General features: G+C 49.2%; 1 protein-coding gene across 1 annotated transcript in view; it reads left to right on the top strand.

Annotated features, from left to right (window-relative positions):
- The window catches only part of CREM (cAMP responsive element modulator), an 823,729-nt gene that overhangs the window by 378,580 nt on the left and 428,153 nt on the right, over nt 1-16,996 (top strand). The window lies entirely within an intron of this gene.

Raw genomic sequence — 16,996 nt, 5'->3', positions numbered from 1 at the left:
TTGCTTAGCCTGGGACAAAAAAGCTGATGCAAAAATGGGTTAAGAAATCTCCTTAAATAGATCATTCTATTCTCTGTTTGACCTGGTTAATTTCCCATAGTCGGATAAGAATTAGAGAAGACTATAAGACCTGGATAGCTAGCTGTTCTATTCTGATCATACAATGCAGATTCTGTGATGCAGAATACAAGGTTACTTAATTGTAGTCCTGGTTCGTAAGTTTTGTCAATGACTTAATAATTACCAACACTGCTTCCGGCTATTATTGGTCAGCAATGGAAAGTGAATAACAATTTCAAAGTCACTCTGCTTATTATGGTAAAAAAGAAATGGCCCTCTGAGGCAAACTGCCGGTTGGGTGCAAAGTGGTTAAGTAAGAGTCAAGAAATCCTAAATCAACAGCACTATGTTTTCTATCTTTACAATGAAAGCCTATCAGGCTGCATTTTCTTTTTCCATTCTCCCCACGTTTTTACCTTTCTGTGCAAAAATGCTGCAATAGAAGTTTAAAATGGGCATTTAGAGTCATTGTAAGGTCCTAGAAAAATACATTGAGCCACTAATAGGCAGTAATAAGGTGTACTTCAACATTAAATCAGATGGACATAAACACCCTATGGAATTTTAAAATTAATTATACATATAAAGTAGTGTTCCTGGGTCCACGAAGGAACTTCAGAATTATCCAGTGTTTGACTTCAATGAAAGAAACCTATAATGCAGAACCAGGACTACAAGTAAGTAACATTTTCTTCCCACTGCTACCCAGGATTAAATATGTGAGAAACCAGTACAAATATCACATTCAAAATAAATTAGATAATTACATATTCTGATTACATCCTTTTCTGATATACTTTGTACTTGCAACAGTTAATCTGTAGCTGTATTCCCTGTCTCTGTGTAAGTGTGTGTGTGCATGCTTGTGTGTGTGATGCTAAAGATTTGCTTAATAAAACAAAGTAAACACAGCAACATCTATTAACTCCAGTTTCTCAGTGATATCAAATAATGCAGTAGTTTGTTAATGTCACAAATATCATTTCAGTTGACTTGTTGCTTTACAAGCACTATACAAAACAAGACTTTTCTGATGGATACAACTACCTGTGGACTCCTCACCTAAAGAATTTTCCCCACGCGCCAGCTCTCGACAGAAATTTTCTTCTAGCTCTGCACGTCGACGATGATGCCACAATTGCACGACTCCCACGCAGCGCCGTATGATGTCATCCAGGCAATAAGAGGTCCTCGTCGACGTGCAGATGTCAGTTCCTTTTTTTTCTGTGCCTTCGAGTAACGTTTTTTCTTCAACGCTACCAGGGAGCTACAGTTTCACTTCGGTGTAACTATGTCGCAGCTGAGGAAGTCGGGTTTTAAACCCTGTAAGCAATGTGGAGGTCGCATGTCGGTCACGGACCCACATTACAATTGCTTGTGCTGCCTTAGTTCTGACCACAAAGTCGAGTCGTGCGGTTCATGCCAACGCATGAATCCAAAGGCCCTGAAAGAAAGGGAGGCTAAATTGTTTCTGGTCCGATCCAAGAAGAAGGAGGAGAAGCATCATCATAGAGAATCTTCTTCTAAATCCTCGAGGTCTCATCGGCGTCATTGGGTCTCTTGGCGTCGGCATGAATCACGGTGCCAATCGAGCAGCGACCGCTCCCGTTAGAGATCACCATCGGCTTGGCGCCGACCGACGTGGGAGGTCAGCCCAACTGTGACGCCTCTGCCTCCGATGACTCCAGCTTCACCTACGTCTCCACTGTCGGTGTATGAAGTGGATCGGTGTAGGAAGTTGGCTCTGTATGTACTATTTCAAAGTAAGAAATAGCATGCACAGAGTCCAAGAGTTCCCCATAGGGTTAAGATAGTGGCAAAAAGAGATAATTCTAATGCTCTATTTTGTGGTAGTGTGGTCGAGCAGTAGGCTTATCGGATGGTAGTGTTAAGCATTTGTTGTACACACACAGGCAATAAATGAGGAACACACACTCAAAGACTTAACTCCGGGCCAATAGGTTTTATATAGAAAAATATATTTTCTTAGTTTATTTTAAGAACCACAGGTTCAAGATTTACAAACAATACTTTAAATGAAAGGTATTTCACTTAGGAACTTTAGGAACTTTGAATTAGCAAAATAGCATGTACAGTTTTCACACATATGGCAATAAGTACAGGCTTTGTTACTAGCCACAGAGTGACAAAGGCACTCTCCCCATGTGGCCAGCAACATGTCTTGTGTGTGGCAGGCTGGAAAAAATAATCAGCCCACACTGGAAGTCGGGTATGTTTTCAGGGGGCATCTCTAAGATGCCCTCTGGGGTGTATTTCACAATAAAATGTACACTGGCATCAGTGATACCAAACTTCCCATTTTTCATTGTAGCCATTATGGTGCTGTGGAGTTTGTGTATGACAGACTCCCAGACCATATACTCGTATGGCTACCCTGCACTTACAATGTCTAAGGTTTTGCTTAGACACTGTAGGGGCATAGTGCTTATGCACTTATGCCCTCACCTATGGTATAGTGCACCCTGCCTTAGGGCTGTAAGGCCTACTAGAGGGGTGACTTATCTATGCCATAGGCAGTGTGAGGTTGGCATGGCAACCCTGAAGGCTCCATGATGTCTCCTTCCTCCAAGTGCTGCTTCTCATATTCCTGCTCCTCCAGCCGCCTCAGAGCCAACCTTCTGGAGCAGAGCCTGGAATCAATCCCCGGCGTCGATAAGGTGTCAGCCGACTCCGAAGACCTCTGGTGGCGTCAGTCCTCGGAATCATCCGACGCCGGATCCCTCGGCGCCACAGGCATCTTTAAGGTCGACTGGATCCGTGGTGAATCCATTGGTGCCGGGACGGTGGATGTCGTCGGCGTCACCGGTCTTCTGGGCGACACCAAAGGCATCGGTGCCGAAACGGTTCTTCCCGAAGGAAGAAAGGGCATGAAGGGCGTCGGCCTGTAAGAAGCCGGAACACCCATGTCGAAGGCCAAAGGGCCTGACGGCCCCGCATGCACACCTCCAGGCGCCATGGTGGCAAAGATATTAAACATAGCATTAAGAAATGCTGCTGGATCCGTGCCCGGCGCAGGGAAAGCCGGATAGCCTTGAGGAGTTGGTGCTTGAGGTGAAGCCAACGACGCCCCAGGCATCTCCTGCTCCGGAGAAGCCCTCGGCTCCTGATGCGGATTTTTACCTTTGTCTCCACATTGGCACACCCTGGCATCAAGGCAAGTCCCTTGTAACTGGTACCCCTGGTACCAAGGGCCCTGATGCCAGGGAAGGTCTCTAAGGGCTGCAGCATGTCTTTTGCCACCCTGGGGACCCCTCACTCAGCATAGACACACTGTTTGCCAGCTTGTGTGTGCTGGTGGGGAGAAAATGACTAAGTCGACATGGCACTCCCCTCAGGGTGCCATTCCAACCTCACACTGCCTATGGCATAGATAAGTCACCCCTATAGCAGGCCTTACAGCCCTAAGGCAGGGTGCACTATACCACAGGTGAGGGCATAGGTGCGTGAGTACTACGTCCACACAGTGTCTAAGCAAAACCTTAGACATTGTAAGTGCAGGGTAGCCATAAGAGTATATGGTCTGGGAGTCTGTCATACACGAACTGCACAGCACCATAATGGCTACACTGAAAACTGGGAAGTTTGGTATCAAACTTCTCAGCACAATAAATGCACACTGATGCCAGTGTACATTTTATTATGAAATACACCCAGAGGGCATCTTAGAGATGCCCCCTGAAAACATACCCGACTTCCAGTGTGGGCTGACTAGTTTTGCCAGCCTGCCACACACCAGACATGTTGCTGGCCACATGGGGAGAGTGCCTTTGTCACTCTGTGGCTAGTAACAAAGCCTGTACTGGGTGGAGGTGCTTCTCACCTCCCCCTGCAGGAACTGTAACACCTGGCGGTGAGCCTCAAAGGCTCGCCCCCTTTGTTACAGCACCACAGGGCATCCCAGCTAGTGGAGATGTCCGCCCCAAGGAGGAGTCACTGGCCAGTCAGGACAACCCCTAAGGTGTCCTGAGCTGAGGTGACTCTGACTTTTAGAAATCCTCCATCTTGCAGATGGAGGATTCCCCCAATAGGATTAGGGATGTGCCCCCCTCCCCTCAGGGAGGAGGCACAAAGAGGGTGTAGCCACCCTCAGGGCTAGTAGCCATTGGCTACTGACCCCCCCCCAGACCTAACCACACCCCTAAATTGAGTATTTAGGGGCCCCCAGAACCAAGCAAGATAGATTCCTGCAACCTGAAGACGAAGAAGGACTGCTGACCTGAAGCCCTGCAGAGAAGATGGAGACACCAACTGCTTTGGCCCCAGCCCTACCGGCCTGTCTCCCCACTTCAAGAAAAACTGCAACAGCGACGCGTCCCCCAGGGTCCAGCGACCTCTGAAGCCTCAGAGGACTACCCTGCATCTAAAAGGACCAAGAACTCCCGAGAACAGCAGCCCCGTTCCACAAAGACTGCAACTTTGCAACAAAGAAGCAACTTTTAAAGATCACAGGTTTCCCGACGGAAGCGTGAGACTTTCCACTCTGCACCCGACACCCCCGGCTCGACCTACGGAGAACCAACACTACAGGGAGGACTCCCCGGTGACCGCAACCCTGTGAGTAGCCAGAGTTGACCCCCCCCCCAGCGACGCCTGCAGGGGGAATCCCGAGGCTCCCCCGGACCGTGACTGCCTGCTTCAAAGAAGCTGATGCCTGGGAAACACACTGCACCCGCAGCCCCCAGGACCTGAAGGATCCGACCTCCAGTGCATGAGCGACCCCCAGGTGGCCCTCTCCCTTGCCCAGGTGGTGGCTACCCCGAGGAGCCCCCCCCCTTGCCTGCCTGCATCGCTGAAGAGACCCCTGGGTCTCCCATTGAAACCTATTGCAAACCTGACGCCTGTTTGCACTCTGCACCCGGCCGCCCCTGTGCCGCTGAGGGTGTACTTTTTGTGCTGACTTGTGTACCCCTCCCCCGGTGCCCTACAAAACCCCCCTGGTCTGCCCTCCGAAGTCGCGGGTACTTACCTGCTGGCAGACTGGAACCGGGGTACCCCCTTCTCCATTGAAGCCTATGCGTTTTGGGCACCACTTTGACCTCTGCACCTGACCGGCCCTGAGCTGCTGGTGTGGTAACTTTGGGGTTGCCCTGAACCCCTAACTGTGGGCTTCCTTGGACCCAACATTGAACCCTGTAAGTGCTTTACTTACCTAAAAAACTAACAATTACTTACCTCCCCTAGGAACTGTTGAATTTTGCACTGTGTCCAATCTTAAAATAGCTTATTGCCATTTTTGCCAAAACTGTACATGCTATTGTAATGATTCAAAGTTCCTAAGAGACCTGAGTGAAATACCTTTCATTTAAAGTATAGTTTGTACATCTTGAACCTGTGGTTCATAAAATAAACTAAGAAAATATATTTTTCTATATAAAAACCTATTGGCCTGGAATTGTCTTTGAGTGTGTCCTCCTCATTTATTGCCTGTGTGTGTACAACAAATGCTTAACACTACCCTCTGATAAGCCTACTGCTCGACCACACTACCACAAAATAGAGCATTAGAATTATCTCTTTTTGCCACTATCTCACCTCTAAGGGGAGCCCTTGGACTCTGTGCATGTTATTTCTTACTTTGAAATAGTACATACAGAGCCAATTTCCTACATTGGTGGATCAGCGGTGGGGTACAAGACTTTGCATTTGCTGGACTACTCAGCCAATACCTGATCGCACGACTAAATTCCAAAAATTGTCATTAGAAACTGATTTTTTTAATTTGAGCTATTTTTTCTACATTTTTAAAAGTCCTGCTAGGGCCTTGTGTTAGTCCCTGTTAGCATTTCTTTTAGAGTTTAAACGTTTTGTAAAAGTTTGAATTAAGTTCTAGAGATAGTTTTAGATTCTTAAAAAGTATTCCAACGTTTAGAAACAAAATGTCTACTACAGAAGAGATATTGATGGAACTCAACCTCACCCCTTACCTGCATCTTAGGATGTCAGAGTTAAGGTCTCTCTGTAAAATCAAAAAGATAAAAACTGGTTCAAACCCTACCAAAGTACAGCTCCAGGAGCTCTTGGCAGAGTTTGCTAAAAACAACCCCTCTTATGATGGCCTCACAGAGGGGGACACTAGTGATCTGGAGGAACTCCCACCTCCAGTCCTAGATAGGGAGACCAGGGTTTCTCCAACCCTGACTCCACAAGTGATAGTCAGAGATGCTGCTTCTCTCACAGGAGAGTCCAACAGCTCTGGAAGCATTGGGAGCAGTCTCAATGAAGATGACCTCCTGCTAGCCAGGATGGCCAAAAGATTGGCTTTGGAAAGACAGATCCTAGCCATAGAAAGGAAAAGACAAGAGATGGGCTTAGGTCCCATCAATGTTGGCAGCAATTTAAATAGGGTCAGAGATTCTCCTGACATGCTAAAAATCCCCAAAAGGATTGTAACTAAATATGAAGATGGTGATGACATCACCAAATGGTTCACAGCTTTTGAGAGGGCTTGTGCAACCAGAAAAGTAAATAGATCTCACTGGGGTCCTCTCCTTTGGGAAATGTTCACTGGAAAGTGTAGGGATAGACTCCTCACACTCTCTGGAACAGATGCAGAATCCTGTGACCTCATGAAGACTACCCTGATTGAGGGCTTAGGATTCTCAACTCAGGAGTACAGGATTCGGTTCAGGGGGGCTCAAAAATCCTCGAGCCAGACCTGGGTTGATTTTGTTGACTTCTCAGTCAAAACACTGGATGGTTGGATTCATGGCAGTGGTGTAAATGGTTATGATGGGCTGTACAATCTGTTTATGAAAGAAAACCTTTTAAGTAATTGTTTCAATGATAAACTGCATCAGCATCTGGTAGACCTAGGACCAATTTCTCCCCAAGAATTGTGAAAGAAGGCGGACCATTGGGTCAAGACTAGGGTGACCAAGACTTCCACAGGGGGTGACCAAAAGAAAGGGGTCACAAAGACTCCCCAGGGGAAGAGTGTTGAGACATCCAAGGGTAAAAGTAAAGAGTCTTCTACAGGGCCCCAAAAACCTGCTCAGAAGTGAGGGTCCAAAGCCTCTTCACAATCCAATTTTAGATACAAGGGTAAAAACGTTGATCCCAAAAAGGCCTGGTGTCGTAGCTGTAATCAGCAGGGACACCAAACTCGAGACAAGGCCTGTCCCAAGAAAGGTTCCACTTCAAACTCTACTCCAGTTAGCACTGGAATAGCCAGTCTCCAGGTGGGATCAACAGTGTGCCCAGAGCAAATCAGGGTTCACACTGAAGCTACATTAGTTTCTGAGGGTGGGGTGGACTTAGCCACACTGGCTTCCTGGCCCCCTAATATGCAAAAATACAGGCAGCAACTCTTAACTAATGGGACTAGTGTAGAAGGCCTGAGGGATACAGGTGCCAGTGTCACCATGGTGACAGAGAAACTGGGTTCCCCAGGACAATACCTGACTGGACAAACTTATCCAGTCACCAACGCTGACAATCAGACTAAAGTACATCCCATGGCTATGGTAACTTTAGAATGGGGAGGGGTCAATGGCCTGAAACAGGTAGTAGACTCCTCAAATATCCCTGTAGACTGTTTGCTTGGAAATGACCTGGAGTCTTCAGCATGGGCTGAGGTAGAACTCAAAACCCATGCAGCCGTGCTGGGTATCCCTGAAGTGGTGTGTGTCAAGGGCACAGTGCAAAGCTTAGAGTGAAAAAGTGGTGTTGGAGCCTGGAATAATGGCCCAACCCTCCAAGAGGAAAGGAAAGAAGACTGGGGAACCAGCTTCAACACAACAAAAGAAAGTGAACCTCTCTTCCCAGGAAGAAGTTCGGCCCTCTGAGGAAACAGAGCCTATGGAGTTAGAACCTTATCAGGTTGAACTCTTAGGCCCAGGGGGACCCACAAGGGAACAGTTGTGTAAGGGGCAAGAAACATGTCCCTCTCTTGAAGGCCTTAGGCAGCAAGCTGCTGAAGAGACCAAAGGAAAAATCACTGGAACACATAGAGTCTACTGGGAAGATGGACTCCTCTACACTGAGGCTAGAGATCTCAAACCTGGTGCCACTAGGAGAGTGGTAGTGCCTCAGGAGTTTAAGAAGTTCATTCTGACCTTAGCTCATGATATTCTACTTGCTGGGCATTTGGGACAAACCAAGACTTGGGAGAGGTTAGTCAACCATTTCCATTGGCCCAACATGTCCCAGAAAGTAAAGCAGTTTTGTATCTCCTGTGCCACCTGTCAAGCCAGTGGTAAGACAGGTGGACACCCAAAGGCCCCCCTCATTCCACTTCCAGTGGTGGGGGTCCCCTTTGAAAGAGTGGGAGTGGACATAGTGGGTCCCCTTGAACCTCCCACAGCCTCAGGGAACCAGTATATCCTAGTGGTAGTGGATAATGCCACTAGGTACCCTGAAGGAATTCCCCTTAGGTCCACTTCTGCCCCCGCAGTAGCTAAAGCACTCATAGATATCTTTACCAGAGTGGGATTTCCTAAGGAGGTGGTGTCTGACAGGGGTACCAACTTTATGTCAGCATACCTGAAACACATGTGGAATGAGTGTGGGGTGACTTACAAATTCACCACACCATACCATCCACAAACCAATGGTCTTATAGAAAGATTTAACAAGACATTGAAAGGCATGATCATGGGGCTCCCTGAAAAGCTCAAAAGGAGATGGGATGTCCTCTTGCCATGTCTGCTTTTCGCCTACAGAGAGGTGCCTCAGAAGGGAGTAGGGTTTTCCCCCTTTGAACTTCTGTTTGGCCATCCTGTCAGGGGACCACTAGCTCTTGTAAAAGAAGGCTGGGAGAGACCTCTTCATGAGCCTAAACAAGATATAGTGGACTATGTACTAGGCCTACCTTCCAGGATGGCAGAGAACATGGAAAAGGCAAGTAAAAACCTTGAGGCCAGCCAACAACTCCAGAAGATGTGGTATGACCAAAAAGCTGCTATGGTTGAGTTTCAGCCAGGGCAGAAAGTCTGGGTTCTGGAGCCTGTGGCTCCCAGGGCACTTCAGGATGGATGGAGTGGCCCTTACCCAGTGCTAGAGAGAAAGAGTCAGGTCACCTACCTGGTAGACCTAGGCACTAGCAGGATCCCCAAAAGGGTGATCCATGTGAGCCGCCTCAAACTCTTTCATGACAGGGCAGATGTGAATCTGTTGATGGTAACAGATGAGGACCAGGAAGCTGTAAGTGAACCCGTCCCTGATCTCCTCTCCACTGACCCTAAAGATGGCTCAGTAGATGGAGTGATCTATTCAGACACCCTCTCTGGCCAACAGCAATCTGACTGTAGGAAAGTCTTACAACAGTTTGCTGAGCTCTTTTCCCTAACCCCTGGTCAGGCACACCTGTGTACCCATGATGTGGACACAGGAGACAGCATGCCTGTCAAAAGCAAAATATTCAGACAGTCTGACCAAGTTAAGGAAAGCATCAAAGTGGAAGTCCACAAGATGCTGGAATTGGGAGTCATTGAGCACTCTGGCAGCCCCTGGCCTAGCCCAGTGGTCTTAGTCCCCAAACCTCACACCAAGGATGGTGAGAGAGAGATGAGTTTTTGTGTGGAATACAGAGGACTTAATTCTGTCACCAAGACAGGTGCCCATCCCATTCCAAGGGCAGATGAATTAATTGACAAACTAGGTGCTGCCAGATACTTAAGTACCTTTGACTTGACAGCAGGGTACTGGCAAATCAAAGTGGCACCAGGAGCAAAAGAAAAGACAGCATTCTCCACACCTGATGGGCATTATCAGTTTACTGTTATGCCCTTTGGCTTAAAGAATGCCCCTGCCACCTTCCAAAGGTTGGTAAATTAAGTCCTTGCTGGCTTGGAGTCCTTTAGTGCAGCGTATCTTGACGATATTGCTGTCTTTAGCTCCAGCTGGCAGGATCACCTGGTTCACCTGAAGAAGGTTTTGAAGGCCCTGCAAGCAGCAGGTCTCTCTATCAAGGCATCCAAATGTCAGATAGGGCAGGGAACTGTGGTTTACTTGGGACACCTTATAGGTGGAGGCCAAGTCAGCCACTCCAACCCAAGATCCAGACTATTCTGGACTGGGTAGCTCCAAAAACCCAGACTCAAGTCAGGGCATTCCTTGGCTTGACTGGCTACTACAGGAGGTTTGTGAAGGGATATGGATCAATAGTGACACCCCTCACAGAACTTACCTCCAAGAAAATGCCTAAGAAGGTAAACTGGACTGTAGAATGCCAACAGGCCTTTTGCACCCTGAAACAAGCTATGTGCACAGCACCAGTTCTAAAAGCTCCAGATTACTCCAAGCAGTTAATATTGCAGACTGATGGCTCTGAACATGGGATAGGGGCAGTTTTGTCCCAAACAAATGATGATGGCCTTGACCAGCCTATTGCTTTCATTAGCAGGAGGTTACTCCCCAGGGAGCAACGTTGGAGTGCCATTGAGAGGGAGGCCTTTGCTGTGGTTTGGTCCCTGAAGAAGCTGAGACCATACCTCTTTGGTACTCACTTTGTAGTTCAAACTGACCACAGACCTCTCAGATGGCTGATGCAAATGAAAGGTGAAAATCCAAAACTGTTGAGGTGGTCCATTTCCCTACAGGGAATGGACTTGATGGTGGAACACAGACCTGGGACTGCCCATGCCAATGCAGATGGCCTTTCCAGGTTCTTCCACTTAGAAAATGAAGACTCTCTTGGGAAAGGTTAGTCTCATCCTCTTTCATTTGGGGGTGGGGGTGGGGGTGGTGGTGGGGGGGGGTTGTGTAAGGAAATGCCTCCTTGGCATGGTTACCTTCTGACTTTTTGCCTTTGCTGATGCCAAGTTATGATTTGAAAGTGTGCTGAGGCCTGGTAACCAGGCCCCAGCACCAGTGTTCTTTCCCTAACCTGTACCTTTGTTCCACAATTGGCACACCCTGGCATCCAGGTAAGTCTCTTGTAACTGGTACCCCTGGTACCAAGGGCCCTGATGCCAGGGAAGGTCTCTAAGAGCTGCAGCATGTCTTATGCCACCCTGGGGACCCCTCATTCAGCACATGCACACTGCTTGCCAGCTTGTGTGTGCTGGTGGGGAGAAAATGACTAAGTCGACATGGCACTCCCCTCAGGGTGCCATGCCAACCTCACACTGCCTATGGCATAGATAAGTCACCCCTCTAGCAGGCCTTACAGCCCTAAGGCAGGGTGCACTATACCACAGGTGAGGGCATAGGTGCGTGAGCACTATGCCCCTACAGTGTCTAAGCAAAACCTTAGACATTGTAAGTGCAGGGTAGCCATAAGAGGATATGGTGTGGGAGTCTGTCATACACGAACTGCACAGCACCATAATGGCTACACTGAAAACTGGGAAGTTTGGTATCAAACTTCTCAGCACAATAAATGCACACTGATACCAGTGTACATTTTATTGTGAAATACACCCAGAGGGCATCTTAGAGATGCCCTCTGAAAACATACCCGACTTCCAGTGTGGGCTGACTAGTTTTGCCAGCCTGCCACACACCAGACATGTTGCTGGCCACATGGGGAGAGTGCCTTTGTCACTCTGTGGCTAGTAACAAAGCCTGTACTGGGTGGAGGTGCTTCTCACCTCCCCCTGCAGGAACTGCAACACCTGGCGGTGAGCCTCAAAGGCTCGCCCCCTTTGTTACAGCACCACAGGGCATCCCAGCTAGTGGAGATGCCCGCCCCTCCGGCCACGGCCCCACTTTTGGCGGCAAGGCTGGAGGAGATAATGAGATAATGAGAAAAACAAGGAGGAGTCACTGGCCAGTCAGGACAACCCCTAAGGTGTCCTGAGGTGACTCTGACTTTTAGAAATCCTCCATCTTGCAGGTGGAGGATTCCCCCAATAGGATTAGGGGTGTGCCCCCCTCCCCTCAGGGAGGAGGCACAAAGAGGGTGTAGCCACCCTCAGGGCTAGTAGCCATTGGCTACTAACCCCCCGAGACCTAAACACACCCCTAAATTGAGTATTTAGGGCCCCCCAGAACCAAGCAAGATAGATTCCTGCAACCTGAAGACGAAGAAGGACTGCTGACCTGAAGCCCTGCAGAGAAGATGGAGACACCAACTGCTTTGGCCCCAGCCCTACCGGCCTGTCTCCCCACTTCAAGAAAAACTGCAACAGCGACGCGTCCCCCAGGGTCCAGCGACCTCTGAAGCCTCAGAGGACTACCCTGCATCTAAAAGGACCAAGAACTCCTGAGGACAGCGGCCCCGTTCCACAAAGACTGCAACTTTGCAACAAAGAAGCAACTTTTAAAGACCACAGGTTTCCCGCCGGAAGTGTGAGACTTTCCACTCTGCACCCGACGCCCCCGGCTCGACCTGAGGAGAACCAACACTACAGGGAGGACTCCCCGTGACTGTGACCCTGTGAGTAGCCAGAGTTGACCCCCCATGAGCCCCCCCAGCGACGCCTGCAGGGGGAATCCCGAGGCTCCTCCTGACCGTGACTGCCTGCTTCAAAGAACCCGACGCCTGGGAAACAGACTGCACCCGCAGCCCCCAGGACCTGAAGGATCCGTCCTCCTGTGCAGGAGCGACCCCCAGGTGGCCCTCTCCCTTGCCCAGGTGGTGGCTATCCCGAGGAGCCCCCCCTTGCCTGCCTGCATCGCTGAAGAGACCCCTGGGTCTCCCATTGAAACCTATTGCAAACCCGACCCCTGTTTGCACTCTGCACCCGGCCGCCCCTGTGCCGCTGAGGGTGTACTTTTTGTGCTGACTTGTGTCCCCCCCCCTCCCCCCGCTGCCCTACAAAAGCCCCCTGGTCTGCCCTCCGAAGTCGCGGGTACTTAGCTCCGCAGCTTTTGACACCGTCTGCCACCACACACTCCGCACACGCCACCACAACATAGGAATCCGCCACAAAGCCTTAGACTGGCTCACCTCATTCCTCACCGACCAAACCCAGAGAGTCCGCCTTCCGCCCTTCCACTCCAACACTACCAAGATCACCTGCGGAGTCCCCCAAGGGGCCTCCCTCAGCCCCACACTCTTCAACATCTAGATGATCCCCTTAGCCAACATTCTCCGAGCACACGGAATCACCATACTCTCATATGCAGATGACACCCATCTCATCCTCTCCCTCACCCGGAACCCCGCCACCGTCAAAACCAACCTACACGCCGCTCTCCTAGACACCGCCAACTGGATGACCACTAACCACCTCAAGCTCAACTCAAACAAAACCGAAGTCATCATCTTCGGCCCCAACAAAACCACATGGGATGACTCCTGGTGGCCCACCGCCCTAGGCCCCGCACCCACCCACCAACCCACGCACGCACGCAACCTCGGCATCATTCTCGACCCCTCCCTCTCCATGTCACAGCAAATCAATGCTCTAACCTCCTCCTGCTTCCACACACTCCGCACCCTAAAAAAATCCTTCAAATGGATCCCCCCAGAAACCAGAAAGACAGTCACCCACGCACTCACCAGCAGCAGACTGGACTACGGCAACGCCTTCTACGCCGGCACCACACTCAAACTCAAACTCCAAAGAATCCAGAACACAGCCGCGCGCCTCGTCCTTAGCCTCCCCCGCCACGATCGAATCTCACCACACCTCAAATCCCTACACTGGCTCCCCATAGTCAAGAGAATCACATTCAAGATCCTCATCCACGCACACAAATCCCTCCACAACACCGGCCCAAACTACCTCAATGAAAGAGTAAACTTCCACACTCCCACACGCAACTTCCGGTCAGTCGACCTCGCCCTAGCCACAGTCCCCCGCATCCAGCACACCACCACAGGAGGCAGGTCTTTCTCCTACCTCGCCCCCAAAACCTGGAACTCCCTCCCCACCGACCTTCGCAAAACCAAAGACCTACTGGTCTTCAGAAAGAACCTCAAGACTTTGCTGTTCGACCAGTGACTGGTTTCATATTATTGGAATAAAAGTTGGTATATAAGTTTGATTGATGTACTTATATCACTTCTGTAATGTCAATGTTCACCTGTTCGCCTCAAAAGCATGTACAAAATGCTGATAACTGACATCTGCACGTCGACGAGGACCTCTTATTGCCTGGATGACGTCATACGGCGTCGCGTGGGAGTCGGGCAGTTGTGATGTCATCGTCGACGTGCAGAGCTAGAAGAAAATTTCAGTCGAGAGCTGGCGCGTTGGGAAAATTCTTTAGGTGAGTAATCCACAGGTAGCTAGTGTATCCACCAGAAAAGGCGTTACCGAAGGTAAATAACTTGTTCATCATTTTGTATCAAGAGTTTAGTTCAAGCATCAAACACACTATCAGTTCCAAGGTATAGCAAGAGGATTCTGATATTATCCAAGAAGTGAATGGAGAACAAAAAGGTTTCACTGCTTGTATTACTCACAAAACAAAGATGCAGTAATCAAGATACAAATTAAACTGTTTAAGAAGCACCTATAGCATGGATCTGGAAGCTTATATAAGCATTTGCAAATGTGGGATCAGAACAAAGAATCATGTTGCAACACTGGAGTTCTCATAGATTTAGATGTCCAATCTGGATTCTGAGACATTTCACAGATGCCTCCCCTTTCTTCAAATAAGATTCAGCACATGAACTATCTGGTTTATTCGATCAAGACTTCTAGACGCAGATTCCTTTTTTGACTGGCTGTTTCCCAACATTTATCAACACTTATTTGAGATATATTCTCTTCTGGTATTTCAGAATATCCCCTAAGAAACTGTCTGGTTTCAAACCATGTGGTGCCTGGCACATGCAGCTGTCTGTGACAAACCCATGTTTGGTGTGTTTATGGTGCTTGAAGAGGGTTCCCAGACCTGAAAGGTCTGCCACACTATGCATCTAAAGAAGATGAGGGAGCGAGCCCTGAAGCTCCTCACAGCCCAACCTCGGACTGCCCTGTGCCACTCATGATCCAGTGGTGCACAAGGTCCTGGGTCTGTTCGCTAAGTTATACACAGCGATCTATGTCACACTTGAAGTCATTGGGGGAAGTCCCACAAACACAAGAAGTCGAAGAGGTCTACTACTTCGCTGCACCTCTTGAAGTTATCTGACGAGGTGTAGGAGCGTCAGCACTCCAGGCCTCGTGCTTCAGTGGAGCCTGAGTCACAGTGTGCTGTGCACTTCTCTGACTTTGCCAGAGCCTGAGTGACCCCCGTCTACCTTAAGGAATTTTATAAGGCCATGAACCTCATAATTAGGTGGCCTGGAGTGCCTTCGGGCCACCAGCTCAGGAGGCGCCTCCACTTAATCATCACCTGCAGGTTTGCCCTCAGCACCAGTTGGGCTTCATGGATCCCATGATGGATCTGGAGCGGAGCCACTGGCAAATCCAAGGCCTTTCTTGGCACCTGGTCCAGGGACAACGCCCTGCCTGCCACTAACACCTTAAGCCGCCACCATCTCCATCGTTATTCCATGACTCCGACAGACATGGAGCTAGATGAGCATCACCGACCGGGACCATGCTTTCTGGATCAGAGCCAGTGCCTTTTGCATTTTACGGGCATGGAGAGGGAGGTGAATTGGATGGGGTCTGAGGACCCTTTTGGGTACCAGCATCCCCTAGATAAGAATGAGGACAACTGGTAAGAGGAACTGGAGGAGACCAGTGGGTTAGACACCTCACCTGGCACAGGCTTGGTCTCTCCTCCTACTGTGGCTACAGAGGAGGGAGCCTTTTTCACTATGGTGATGCGTATGACGGCTGAAGTCTTGAACCTTGAGCTACCCACAGTGGCAGTCAAGACGAACATCTTGACAGAGGTGCTTCAGCCGTGAGTGACATCTTCCGAAAATGTACTCCCCTTTAATGATGCCCTGCTTGGGATTTGACCTAAGTCCTGCACAGGGGTTCCTGTGCATATGACAATTGCCCACTGCCATCGCACCCACTCCTGGGGACCTCAATTTCCTTATAAAGCACCCTACCCCCGAACGCTTGGTGGTCCAAGCCTTCACCTCTAGGATTAACCCTGGCACGTTCCCTACCATTCCATTGAGTAGGAAATTCAGGCGGCTGGGTACGTTTGGCAAGAGAATGTCCTCTTCAGCCAGCCTTACCCTGATGTCTGTAAATACCATGTGCCTTTGGGCCAATAATACCATGCAATCAAGGATTTGATTGCACAAGTCCTGACTGTGGTCTTGGGCAAGGCCTGAGTCATACTCTTCCAGGCTATTGCTGATGAGAGAGATGCAGCAAAGGTCACCATATGATGTGGACTGACTACAACAACATCCCTGGGTAGATCGATTTCAACGTCCGTGGCCTTGTGGCACCATGCCAGGCTGAGAACCACTGACTTTTCAAGGGAATGTCCAAGCCCCGATTATGGATATGCCCTTTGACAGCTCTTGTCTTTTTGGAGAGAAGGCGAACTCAGCACTGGAGTTCTTCAAGGGCAGCAGAGCTACAGTCAGGTTCTTGGGCATGTCATTGGCCCCTCGACATCCCTAGTCTGCCTTCCGCCTCTTTCGTGCCACAGAAGTGATCTCCAACCACCTCTATACCCTCCCAGCCACGAAGGTCAACAGGATTCCCAGCCTTTTTGTGGCAGAGGACGCGGGTCCTATAGGCAGCTGCAAGTCGGGATAGTCCACCACTCTCTGGCAGCCGCAGCCATCACAAAAGTTTTGACGGTGGTTGCAGCTCATCTGCAGAGGTCAGTGTTTGGCTCTTGCTTAAACTAAGAGGAAACAATGCCAAAGAATACAGCACTCTTAGTCTGAATAATTAATTTATTAAGGCACTACCCAGATATCAAACAAAAGCACACAAATATATGAAAATAAGCATTTAACTCAAAAGAAGTAAAATATGTGTATACACAAGAAGAATCGAAGCAGTTACAGACAGCGATGTGCAAGGCATCAACAGTGAATATTTATCTATATAGCTATATATATATATAAATATATGCTAAATAATCAAAAGTTAAAATGCATCACCATGAGGGTCAAATCCGCCATCCTTGTCAGCAGCGCCATGGCCGA

Source organism: Pleurodeles waltl, chromosome 10 (assembly GCF_031143425.1).
Source record: "Pleurodeles waltl isolate 20211129_DDA chromosome 10, aPleWal1.hap1.20221129, whole genome shotgun sequence".
NCBI classification, from domain to species: domain Eukaryota; kingdom Metazoa; phylum Chordata; class Amphibia; order Caudata; family Salamandridae; genus Pleurodeles; species Pleurodeles waltl.
The sequence above is the reverse complement of the archived record's forward strand: the minus strand, read 5'-3'. Positions and strand labels throughout refer to the sequence as shown.